The sequence below is a fragment of the Eriocheir sinensis genome, chromosome 6 (assembly GCF_024679095.1).
Source record: "Eriocheir sinensis breed Jianghai 21 chromosome 6, ASM2467909v1, whole genome shotgun sequence".
NCBI classification, from domain to species: domain Eukaryota; kingdom Metazoa; phylum Arthropoda; class Malacostraca; order Decapoda; family Varunidae; genus Eriocheir; species Eriocheir sinensis.
In genome coordinates, this window is record NC_066514.1 from 8,402,469 (window position 1) to 8,414,890 (window position 12,422).

Sequence of the window (12,422 nt, forward strand, 5' to 3'; positions counted from 1 at the left end):
GGGAAGTATACGCATCCAATGCCAGGTGTTTAACGGCGGCCGCGGGACCGTTGCGACCGCCCACCCGGCAGTGACCACTTGACCCTAGCCATCGCATGACCAGCCGATTGATTCAGTGGGGTCACACTGAACCGCCCGTCTTACCCCAACCCTCCCACCAAAGGAGCGTGTTGCCCACCGAGGGGAACTACACCCTGCCCCGCGGTGGACTCAACCCCCAGATGAAAGGGCACGGGGAGTATACGGGACGCCCCGCACGGCAAACACGTGGGGAGACAGTAGCCCTGCCCTGGGTGGTAAAAGGGCAGGGCGGGCGAAGGCAACCTCACCAGTTGGCAGGAGGAGGAGGAGGAGGAGTTTTCTTGGTACTCGAGATATTCAAAGGAAGGCGGTGACGATATGAATGTCGGGAATTATGTATACCTTGAGGAAGAAGAAGGAGAAGAAATGAAAATAGGGAAAATAAGAAAATAGTAAAATACGAAAATGAGGGAAAATATAAAACTATGAAAATAGAAGAAAAGAAAATAAGAAATAAAAAAATACCCCAAAAAAACATGACAAAAATGGAAAAGAATATCAATAAAGCAAAAAAATAAAGAAATAAAACAGGTCCTAAACCAAAAAAAAAAAAAATCCTTACCATAAAAAAACAGTACTTCACAAAATAACAAATACATGCGCAAAGAAAAGCTACGTATACAAACAAAAGCATGGAATTTGAGAGCCAAAAAACAAATCATCTTATATAACCTTCAAAAGCTTAGCGAAACAACAAATAGAGGGAGGGAGGAATGAAGGAACGAAGGAGAGGGTGGAGAGGAGGAGGGGAAGGAGGAGGAGGAAACATGGAAACATGGAAATGCAGGCAACATAAAGCCTATTGGTTCATTACGAGGTCGCCCGCTTGGGTGATTTAATCTGCTCGACCGCCACTTGGGGCTTGATGAGCAGATGACAGCACCTCGATATTGAGGAGCAGATGAAAGCACCTCGTTATTCAGTTTACTCCCGATGCAGCGAAATGACGGTAGATTCTATATATGACGGAGTTGATGGTATTCGCATTTACTACTTTTGAGGGAAGGTTATTCCAGTGGCGGATGACTCGGTTTGAAAAGAAACTACTTCCAATGTTTGTGTTACATCGACTCGACTGAATGGGTAAACCGTTATTTCTGGTTCTTGAGTTGGTTTGCAGTTCAAAGAATTCGGAGTATTCGACGTTATTGAACCTTTTCAGGTACTTGATGAATTGAATCATATCCCCTCGTAGGCGTCTTTTCTCCAATGTAAAGAGATTGAGTCGCTTGAGTCGTTCCTCGTACGGTTGAGCCCTTAAGGTTGGAATCATATTTGTGGCGCGTCGTTGAATCCTTTCCAGTAAATCAATGTCCCTTATGTAATTAAGAGACCAGAGCTGTACTGCATACTCGAGGTGCGGTTTTACTATGGAATTATACAAGGATAACATCATGTCTGGTGTTTTACGCTCGAAGTTCCTCGCTATGAACCCGAGCATAGTGTTGGCTTTTTTGTATGCTTTTTTACAGTGATTCGCGTGTTTCAGGTCACTGCTGATAGTGACTCCAAGATCCTTTTCCTCCTGCATCGCCTGCAGAGGTTTCCCATTCATGATGTATGTGTGGTTACTATTTTGGAACCCAGTGTGCATGACTTTGCATTTGTCAACATTAAAAGACATTTGCCATTTTTCCGACCGTTCGATAATGTGATTGAGGTCTTTCTGAATGATTTCGCAGTCGGTCTTTGTGAGGGCCTTTCCACCCACCTTGATGTCGTCAGCAAATTTCAGTAGTGATTCTAGGTCATTAATATATATGATAAAGAGGATGGGTCCCATCACTGACCCTTGAGGCACTCCATTAGTGACTGGAAGCCAATCGGAAGGCTGTCCGTTGAGTAGCACTCGTTTTTTTTCTGTCTGTGAGCCAATCTCTTATCCAAGCGATCAGATTGGCTCCAATCTCTTATCCACGCGATCAGATTGGCTCCAATGCTCGCCGAGTGCAGTTTCTTAAGGAGTCGCTCGTGCGGTACCTTGTCGAAGGCTTTCTGAAAGTCCAGGTATATAACATCACTGGGGATGTGGGCATCCCAGTTCTTATATATACCTTGGAAGAAGGGTAATAAATTCGTTATGCAGGACCGCTTGTTTCTGAAGCCATGCTGGGTGTCGGAGATTATATTATTGTCTTCTAGAAACTTAACAAGTTTATCTCTAATAATCTTTTCGAGTATTTTTCCTGCCACTGATGTCAAACTTATGGGCCTGTAGCTTAATGCAACGCTTTTGTGTCCCTTTTTGTAAATTAGTTTTATGTTCGCCATCTTCCACTCTTCCGGGACCTTGTTCAGTTGAACTGACCGGTTGAATATGTTAGTGAGTGGTTGAAGTATTTGTTGTTTAAGCTCTTTTAATAACCGCGGGGACAAACTGTCGGGTCCCGTTGACTTGTTCGTGTCGAGTTTGTCCAAGTACTTTTTTACTTCTTGGTCGCATATTGAGTCAATTTCCAGGGGCGTGATCTCACTCGGCGGGTCAGGACCCACGGGAATGGTTTCGATGTCCTCGACTGTGAATACGGATGCGAAGTTACTGTTGAGGATTCTGGCCATCTGTTTACTGTCATGAGTTACAGGTCCAGTCTCGTCTGTCAGGGGACCAATATTGGATTCTACTTTCTTTTTCGATCTTATGTACGTGAAGAATTTCTTAGAGTTAGTTTTGATTTCGCGTGCTATTTGCTTTTCATAGTTGCGTTTGCTACTCCGAATAAGGCTGCGACAAGCTCTGAGGCTGTTGTGGTACTGTATGCGGGCTTCGACCGTAGCATTCTCTTTCATCAAATTATAATTACTTTTTTTTTTTTAAGGTTTACTGCCCTTTTAATTTCTCTGGTCATCCACGGTGGATCTACGGCCCCACTTACTCGCCTGGATTTCGTAGGCACTGTAGCCTTTTCTACCTGCAACAGCTTATCTTTGAAGACGTTCCACGCGTTGTCGATTGTATTGGCGGTGATGTCAAGTTGGCCCCAGGTCGTAGGGGGAAGCAGCGCACCGGCTAACTTGAAATTTCCTTTTTTGTAATTTGGTATCACTGACGGATTATCTACGAGTTTGTGACATATGTTGACATTAAAACGGATTGAGTGGTGATCGCAACCATTAAGTTTCTCACCAACTGTACAGTCACGAATGAGGTCGGGGTCGCTTACTAATACCAGATCCAGCATATTGTTTTCTCTTGTTGGTTGAGTTACAACTTGAGTGAGGAACGAATCCTCCGCCATTTATATAAGCCTGCTACCCTCTTGATCTCCAGGCAACAGTCCCCAGTCAATGTTAGGGCAATTAAAGTCCCCAATTATAATAGCTTCCTTGCTGTGTGTTAGAGAGTGAATATCTTCGTAGAAGGCAGTGCCATCGGCTGCCTGTTGTTTTGGAGGCCTGTATACGGCTACAAGTGTTAGTTTCTTGTTATTTGTGGTTATTTCGACATAGACAGAATCGTATTTCTCTACGTCCTGTTTGTCTATTTTTATGGCAGGGAGTGTACTTTTTAAGTAGGAAACTACTCCTCCCCCTTTCTTGTGCTTTCGACTTTTGTGGAAGCTTTCGTACCCAGGGAATGACAGTTCGGATTATAGATGTGTAGAGTTGGCCCAAGTCTCTGTCATGGCTACCACATCTGGTTTCTCTGTTGCAATATACGCCCTAATTTCGTCCTTTTTGGGTATTAAACTACGTGCATTTGTGTACATGATAGAAATGTGACCCCTGTTTTTGCCGTGACGAGTTGTACCAGTTCGCTTGTCGGAGGCGTTGTTAGTTCCACAGTTTCTTGTGAGTCGCATCGACGCTACGGGTTGGTTGATCAAGGGCTGCCTTTGCCCCGTCCTCGCCCGCCGTTTTTTGAATAGGCTTTTCGAAAAGCTTTTCACTGCCTCGTCCAGAAGCTTCCCGCAACGCGCCGAACCAACCTCATTCAGGCGTAGTCCATCGTTCCAAAACAAGTCTGGGCGCTCAAAGAAGTGGTGGAGGAGGAGGAGTAGGAGAAGGAGGAGGAGGAGGAGGAGGAAATCGTGTGTAGAGGAGGAAGGAAAGAATGGGCTTCCTTCATGTCCTACATCGTGTAGGACGTCGCAGGATATCCACAAGGAGGCTTCTGTTTATTGCTTCCTCAACTCTCTCTCTCTCTCTCTCTCTCTCTCTCTCTCTCTCTCTCTCTCTCTCTCTCTCTCTCTCTCTCTCTCTCTCTCTCTCCCCGTCGAAGGGGAATCACCTTGTCGTGGTGGCTTGCCTATCTCGATAGGGCTCGATGTCCTCTGGCCTCGTGGACCAAGTGCTCCCCCCTCATCACCGGTAAAGGAGGCCTACTGGTGATCTTGCCTGCGCCAGCCCTTTTACCACCTAGGACATGGCTATTGCCTCCCCACGTGTTTGCCGTGCGTGGCGCCCTGTATACTCCCCGTGCCATCTCATCTGTGAGTTGAGTCGACCGCGGGGCAGGGTGAAGTTCCCCTCGGTGGGCAACACGCTCTTTTGGCAGAGGTGGGGAAGTGCGGTACTTAGTGCGGGAGGTGGGCAAGTGTGGTACTTAGTGCGGTACTAACGCACTACCGCAAACTTTCTTAAAATACCGCACTACCACGGACCGCACTAAACAATCCTGCGGTACATTTTGCGGCAATGAGAAAACTATCGAAGACATTTGCAGCGCGGCATGCTCACATTTTTATTTATTTATTTATTTATTTATTTATTTTTTTGCTGTGAATCGGACTCAATCAGTCAATCGGTTTCAGTCATCAGAATCAGTGATTCAGTCATTCTGACTTTTCAGTTATTGTTCAAAATTATATACTAAATGAATAACTCCGAGTAAATTTGTTCGTCACTCAACCCAAGGCGGCGCGCCATGATTGCCTCAGACGATGACTGCACATGGCAGTGTACAACCGTACAAGCAAGCACTAACATGATCGCCGCTCAGTCTCATGTCCTGTACATTTTTTTTTCTTTAATGCATAACATAGACCATGGTACACACTATATCTGTTTTTTTTTTTTTTAACTACTGTAACTTCTCTATTTTATCATGCTCTCTCTCTCTCTCTCTCTCTCTCTCTCTCTCTCTCTCTCTCTGTCTTTTCAATGTTTGATTATAATAATAATAGTAATAATAATAATAATAATAATAATAATAATAATAATAATAATAATAATAATAATAATAATAATTTATTAAAATTTATTATAATAATAATAATAATAATAATAATAATAATAATAATAATAATTATTATTATTATTATTATTATTATTATTATTATTATTATTATTATTATAATTATCTCATCGTTGAAATTTCCACGTGGTTTCTTTGCTGATGCCTGAGACGCCAGGGCTCAGAGCTTTCCCACGGTCTCGCTATTACCTGTTGCAGTTGATGTGTTTTGTCTTAATATGTTGGACAGTTTGTATAATGTTTCATTGTTCTCGTCATGACTTTCCTATATTAGTAATCTTTCGTTTTCGCTCAAACGCCGGAGAATTCCTCCCCTTCCCCTTCACTCCCCCATATCCTCCCTACCATTCCTCCCTGGCTAGTGCCACTGCAGCTGCCGCACCACCCTTCCTTCCTTCCCACTTCCTCCTCTTTCACATGACGCTGATCTCCTCCTTCCCCTTCCCTGTCCCCTCCCTCCTCCCTCGGAAAGTTGCATTATCTTCCCTCCCCCTCCTTCCCTTCCCGTCCTCTTCTCCCCTGTCCACCCCCTTCCTCCTCCCTTACCTCCCTCTCTCCCTCCCCCAGTCCTCCTTTTTTTTTTTTTTTTTGTATCTCACAAGGTATTAGTTACTCAATGGATAGCCAGGATAGGCACTGAATTTTTTTTGTTTATATTACCGCAACCGCATCACTCCGGAAGAAGTACCGCACTACCGCAACCGCCCTACTGATTTTTCAGTACCGCGCCCATTTATGTCTTTTGGTGGGAGGGTTGGGGTAAGACGTGAGGTTAAGTGTGGCCCCACTGAATCAATCGGCTGGGCATGCGCTGGCTACGGCCAGGCGATGGCTAGGGTCAACCGGTCACTGCCGGGTGGGCGGTCGCAACGTTCCCGCGGCCGCCGTTAAACGCCTATCAATGGCTTCGTATACTTCTCCATCACCCCTGGGTCTGTTGGTTGCTGTATGGCCCCAACATCCAGCCTCCTCTGGTTGGGCTCCGTGGTGGTTGTGGGTGTGGGGAGTGAAACGAACCCCCTGTGTATGGGTAAGCTATCCCTGCCTCGGCCTGCCTCTCTCCCTGACGTCCGCCTGTCTCCGGAAACTCCCACACGGCCCTTCTCATTGCCACCTTGGAGCCCTTCACGGGTCCTGGTGGTGCTTCTGGGAGGTCCCCACCCCTTAAAGGGTCGACCCAAGACAAGTTTGTGCGACGAAAAATCAGCAACTTTCCTTATCTCTGTATCTCTTCCTTCCTTCCTTGTTTCAGTCCGCTCCCCTCCCACAAACTTCCCTTCCCTGTCCTTCTCTTCTTTCTATTTCTTAACCGTCAGTCTTTCATCTCTCCATCGCTTTCCCTCCCATAATTTCCTGACTCTTTCTCCTGACCTTCTTTCCCCCCCCCTCCTCCACTTCCCTTTACTTCTCTTCTCTATTTCGTAACCTTCATTACTTCTTCTCGTCTTCTATCTCTCTCCCACCCTTTCTTGACTCATTATTTTCCCTTTCCCTTCCCTCCCCTTCCCTTCCCATATCTTCCTTCTTTCTCAATCTTCACCCCTCATTATAACCTCTCCTTCCCTCCTCTTCCCACCCTGCCTCCCACGCAAATCTTCCACCCTTCTTTCCTCCCCTCCCCTTTTCACCCCTTCCTTCTCTCCCCTCTTCCCCTCTCACGCCCACTCCCCCTCTCACGCCCACTTCCCCATGTAAATCCTCCTCGGCACAAAAAAGGGAAAATATATACTATAGGAATCACTGGCATAAAAAAAAAATAACGAAAATAGAAATGGAAAGAAATTAAAAAAAAAAATGTAAATGGATAGGATAGCAAAGTAAAATAAATAACGGAAAACAAAAAGAAACAAAAGAAAAGGAAAATAAATGCTGAAGAAATCGTTGTGATGGAATAAAATAGAAAAAACATGGAAATAATAAAATATCGAGGACAAAACAGGAAATGGAAAAGAGAATAAACTTCAGAAAAGACATAAAATATAAAGAAAAAATGGATATAATCTGAAAAAATATATGAAGTAAAGACGATAACAGATAGACATAGAGGGTGACAAACAAACAGATAAATATATATAGAATAAAGAGAAGAATGGTAGATAAAGACAAAGAAACAATAAATACGAACAAGAATAAGTCAGTCGGAAGGGAGTAAATAAAAGTAAGAGAAACACTGGAAAAAGAGGGAAGAGGAGAAAGAGAAACATAATACATAAAGAGGAGGGGAAAGAGAGAAAAGGGGAGGAGAAACATAAGACGGATGGAGAAGAAGGGAAGGAGAGAAAAATAGAGAGAAAGAAACAAGGAACAGGGAGAGAGGAAAGGAGAGAGAAGAGGGTAAAGAAAACACTGCAAAGAGAAAAAAAAGAGAAAAGGAGATAAAGATATACACGATAATTAAATAGAAGAGAGGAAAGAGAAAAAGAGATAAATACAAGTCAGAAGGAGAGGAAAAAAGAGATAGAAAGCGAAAGAACAAGAGAGAAAGAGGGGAAAGAAAAGAGAAAGAGAGAAAAAAACAGAGGGGAAAGCAAAGAGAAAGAATAAAACAAAGAGAAAGGAAAGATAAAACAGGAAACACGAAACAGGAGAGGAAAGGAAAGACAATGAAAAATAAAAGAGAGAAAGAGAACAGAAAATTAAATAGAAGCTTCACTAACAGAAAAATAAGATAACTGACGCAGAAAACAAACGAACAAACAAAGAAGACAAATGATAATGAAAATAAAGAAAAAGAATAAAGAGAAGATGGAGGGGTGGAAACTACGATACATGTAAGTAGAAAAATAAAGGAAAGAAAAAAATAGAAACGAAGTAAAAAAAAAAAAAAATACGATTGACGAAGATGAAAGCAAAGAAACGAAAAATAATGTAACAGATCTGAGAATTTTTTTTTTAATCAATTTATTACGCTTATAAAGTGACAAACTTAGTACAGGTATTATATATATATATATATATATATATATATATATATATATATATATATATATATATATATATATATATATATATATATATATATATATATATATATATATATATATATATATATATATATATATATATATATATATATTCATGGTACTCGTGACATGCAGGACACGCTCACGAACAGTGAAGCTGCACTTAAAGATTGGAATGTACATGAGCATTCTAAGGTAAATTTCAGCACCCACCAAAGTGTGGGTGTTGCACTTAGACAGTGTCTAAATTATTGTCAGCTAAGAGGAACTGACGGACATGTATCAAGTCTTGGTCCCGGGGCAACAAGGCTTTCACTGAAGGGCACTCAAGGCAGTAGTGGTGGAAGCTGTTGGCGTTGGGACGGTCACACAGCTTACAGTTGGAGTGGTGGGGAACGTCCCCCGCCTTGGAGACCTGCCACAGCGGTCTGTATCCCAGTCGAACCCGGGCAGTCACAATATTATGTCTGTGGACCATGAGTCCGTGTCGGCGATACCTCGGGTGAAGTAAACGTTAGTGGGCATAATGTTGAATGGATACACTCTGACCGCGTTCAGCATCCATGCGGTGTATGGTCTGCTTGAGGTAGAGGAGGGAAGGTGTGGCATCGTCAGGCAATGGCAGTTCGCAGGGACAACAGGCCAATTTTTGGGTCATTTGGTCCCCAAAACCCATATGGACGGAGCCGATGAAGCTATCGGGTTCGAAAATCACCAAAAATGTCAATGAAAATGTCATGTCTTGAGAACCATTGCACCTAGAGACTTGAAATTTGGCTCAAAATGTTCTTAGACTCCAAGTTTATATTCATCTTCTATAGTAACAATAAGCCTATCAGGCGTTTTTAAGAGTAATTGACAAAAAAAACTAATTTCAGTACATACGAACAATTCAAACAAAGAAAATCTGTTTTTTTATTTTTATTTTTTTTTTATCTCAGGAACATCATTTGAGGTATAATCATCACATGTAAAGAATGACGTGGTTATAATGAACTAGTTATAAGCAACAGAGTAGGTTTCTAAATTATATGTCAAAAGCACATATATTATACACTTTATACATGTTCTTGTGCATTCGAAGTGATCAGAGAAACAACTAGTGGAACAATAATAATGTCAGTATTGTCCAGAAGATACAGATATATGCCAGAGTTTTCATTCACAGTTGCTCAGCAGCAGCTGCTATTGTAGCAACAGCAGTATCAAAATCCTGCCAAGTCACACATGCATTGGTTGACACTTTATTCAGATACAATTTGAGGTTTGTTGCCAGCTTTTGTAATGGAAGTGTCTGGGGCTTTTCTTGGAGTCTGAACAGTTCACTTGTTCGTGGGAGAGACAGTGTTGTATCCCGAGCATACCTAACCTCTGTGTAAAGTCTGTACTGCTTTTCTTTGTTACTTGGCTTCTTTTTCTTCAAGTAATCATCAACCTGCTTTGCTCTGGTGAATGGGCCACCTGAGGACACTAACTTGTCAAGATCAGAAAGCTTTCTTTTCTCACAGGACACCTTTGCTGCTTCCTTACCTGTCATGCCAACCCTCTCCAAGTTTGCTTGGGCCTCTGCTCATTCCATTACAAGTTTGTTAGCCTTTTTAGCTTTTTTGCCATAGTCTTTGAAGCAGTCAACAGGTCTAAGTTCAATCAGATCCACTGATTTGGCCTTAAGATGAGCTGATCCATCTGCTGCCAGCTGTTTGGCTCCCCGACGTTGTAGCTCATAGTTGATACTGCCAACTGATCTCTCAGCATCAATGTTGTTGATTGGGGCTTTGTTCAGCAATGCCATGTCATGCTGAGTCACAAGAGTGCCACTCTCTGGGTCAAAATCCCCAAAACCAAATACATTGCCTCTTTGCTGACAGAAGCCTGCAGCCAGTGATGGAAGGATAACAGTCAAAATCTGCAGAGCTTTTTCGTTGCATTCAGTGATGCTACTTGACAATGATGAGAGAATGTTGTTTTCTCATTTACAGGAATCAAATCTTCGCTTATCCACAAATTTGAAAGCAGGTTTTGTCAAGTCCAGCAATGCAGTGGGATTGCTCTGAGTGAGATCCTGATAAAGTTGTTGCATCGCCGTAATCAAATGCTCATAGTCTACGGGATCAAAGTATGTGATGGACAGATATGGTTCGATCAGGTGGACACCAAGCACAGCTGCACATACTAGAAATACACTGATAAACTCCACATCCAGAAAAGCTCTTACAATGTATGCAAGAGTGTTGGTGATTGTGTCATACTTTTCCAGGAATTCTCGCAGGTCTGCCTCATGGTGTAGTGTTACTGCACACAAATAAACAACTCTGTTGAACCTTTCCTTCTTTAGAGAGACAGCAAGATTCTTTCGGGGTTCAATATGAACATCAAATTCAGTGGCTTTGTTCCATGCTTTGTGATCAAAGTCATGTGATATAAGATGAGTGGCACAGTCAATGAACTGTTCTGTGACAGAATCATGAGATGTGGTGGCATTTACAAGGCAAGTTGAATAAATCTTATCAGGGCCAATTTCTTTCTCAATTTTGCTGAATAGGTCCACCATTTTCCTGTTAAACATCAGAGCAGGGTGAGTGTGACACAGCAAATGAATTGGAATATGGTATGTTCCCAGCTCCATTGCCACTTGCTCATCCACTTCAAAATTATGGGCTGTTGCATCGGTTTCCTGAAAAGTTAGTTTCTTGAAAATCTCAGTGGCATCAACATCACCACACACTGCCAGTATGTTCAATATTGTCAATTTCAGTTTTGCAAGATTTGTTAGACTTTCACTGGCAATGGGCAAAGTTGGGAATGGTCTATATTTACCATTAATGGTGATGCCTTGTACTGAGTATCCACCTGCTCCTTGTTTCTTCGAACCATCACTGTGGTATGTAATCACAACATCTTCCGATTCCATCATTTCATCTACAATACAAGCCAGAGCCAAGGCACTGATTGCCTTGCCTGATTCACGAGTGTTTTCACACGAGGAGCATTATCAATATTTATGGAATCCTCTTCATCATGGTAATGGTATTTCCATTTTCTTCCAAACATTCCATTTGCCACCTCTATGACTGCTGCTGTGGCTTGCTTTGCTGAACAGTGATATTTACTTTTCAGCTTGTCTATCACGTTGTAAAATTCTGGTCTAACTTTCCTCACACTATCTCTAATGTGGCAGAATTCTTGTGGCATGTTATCAGATGTTGAGGTGGATGGTTCTTCAAAGCCAATGGACACTCGCCGGCTGAGTTCCATTTCCTCCACCTGAAGTTGATAGGCAGGTTCTTCAACATCACTTTCAGTATCATCATCTATGCTAAGATTTACTTCATCCCATGGGAGATCTTTTTGTGATTCCTCATCTTTCTGCTTGGCTCCAAGCTGGCGCATCACACGTTCTTCTACTTTCAAATGATGTTGTCTTGACTTCTGCCATTGACGATCAACGAAGTCTTCACAGAACATCTTTCTTGTGGTTCTCATGTCCTTGAGGAAGTCCCACTCCATCTGACTCATGGCAACACCTTGAATTTCTTATTGTTTTTGCTCTGGCCACTTCATTTTCACAGAATATGTCAAACAGTTTCAGCATATCTTCATTATATATTTTCATTCTGGCTTTCCATGATTCTGTCTGCCTTGCTTTTCACTGTTGAGTATTGCTCTTGAACTCTGAGTATAGTTAGACAACACGCTTAGCAACATTCAATTGGGTAATGGTGTAGACATTGCAGTACTCCCAATGTTGTACCAGGATGAAATCAAGAAGGTTAGCACCATCTTGAACTGTCCGTTGCTGTTTCCCTGCTCGGTCCTTTCGCATGAGGTACACCATGCACTCAACAACATTTTTCTTGGGAGGAAGCACACCAAGTGGCAAGTTGAAACTCTCAGAATAAACAGTTCCACACAGTGTCTTCTGGGTTTTCGTGCGGGTGCATTTGGCAGCCATTATACTTCAAATTTCAGCAATCTGAAAATATAAGAAATAAGAATGAAATATTGGCCACATCAGTTATGATCATTTTCAGGATACTGTCATAAAAAGGATGGAAAAAATCATTTTTTGCAACAACTTTGAAAATATTGTACTTAGGCTTATATGTTACAGTAAAATCTTCAAAACAATAAATTTGTAAATTTCCTAGAATTTTCAGGAAATTTAAAAAGTGACTGTTTCAATC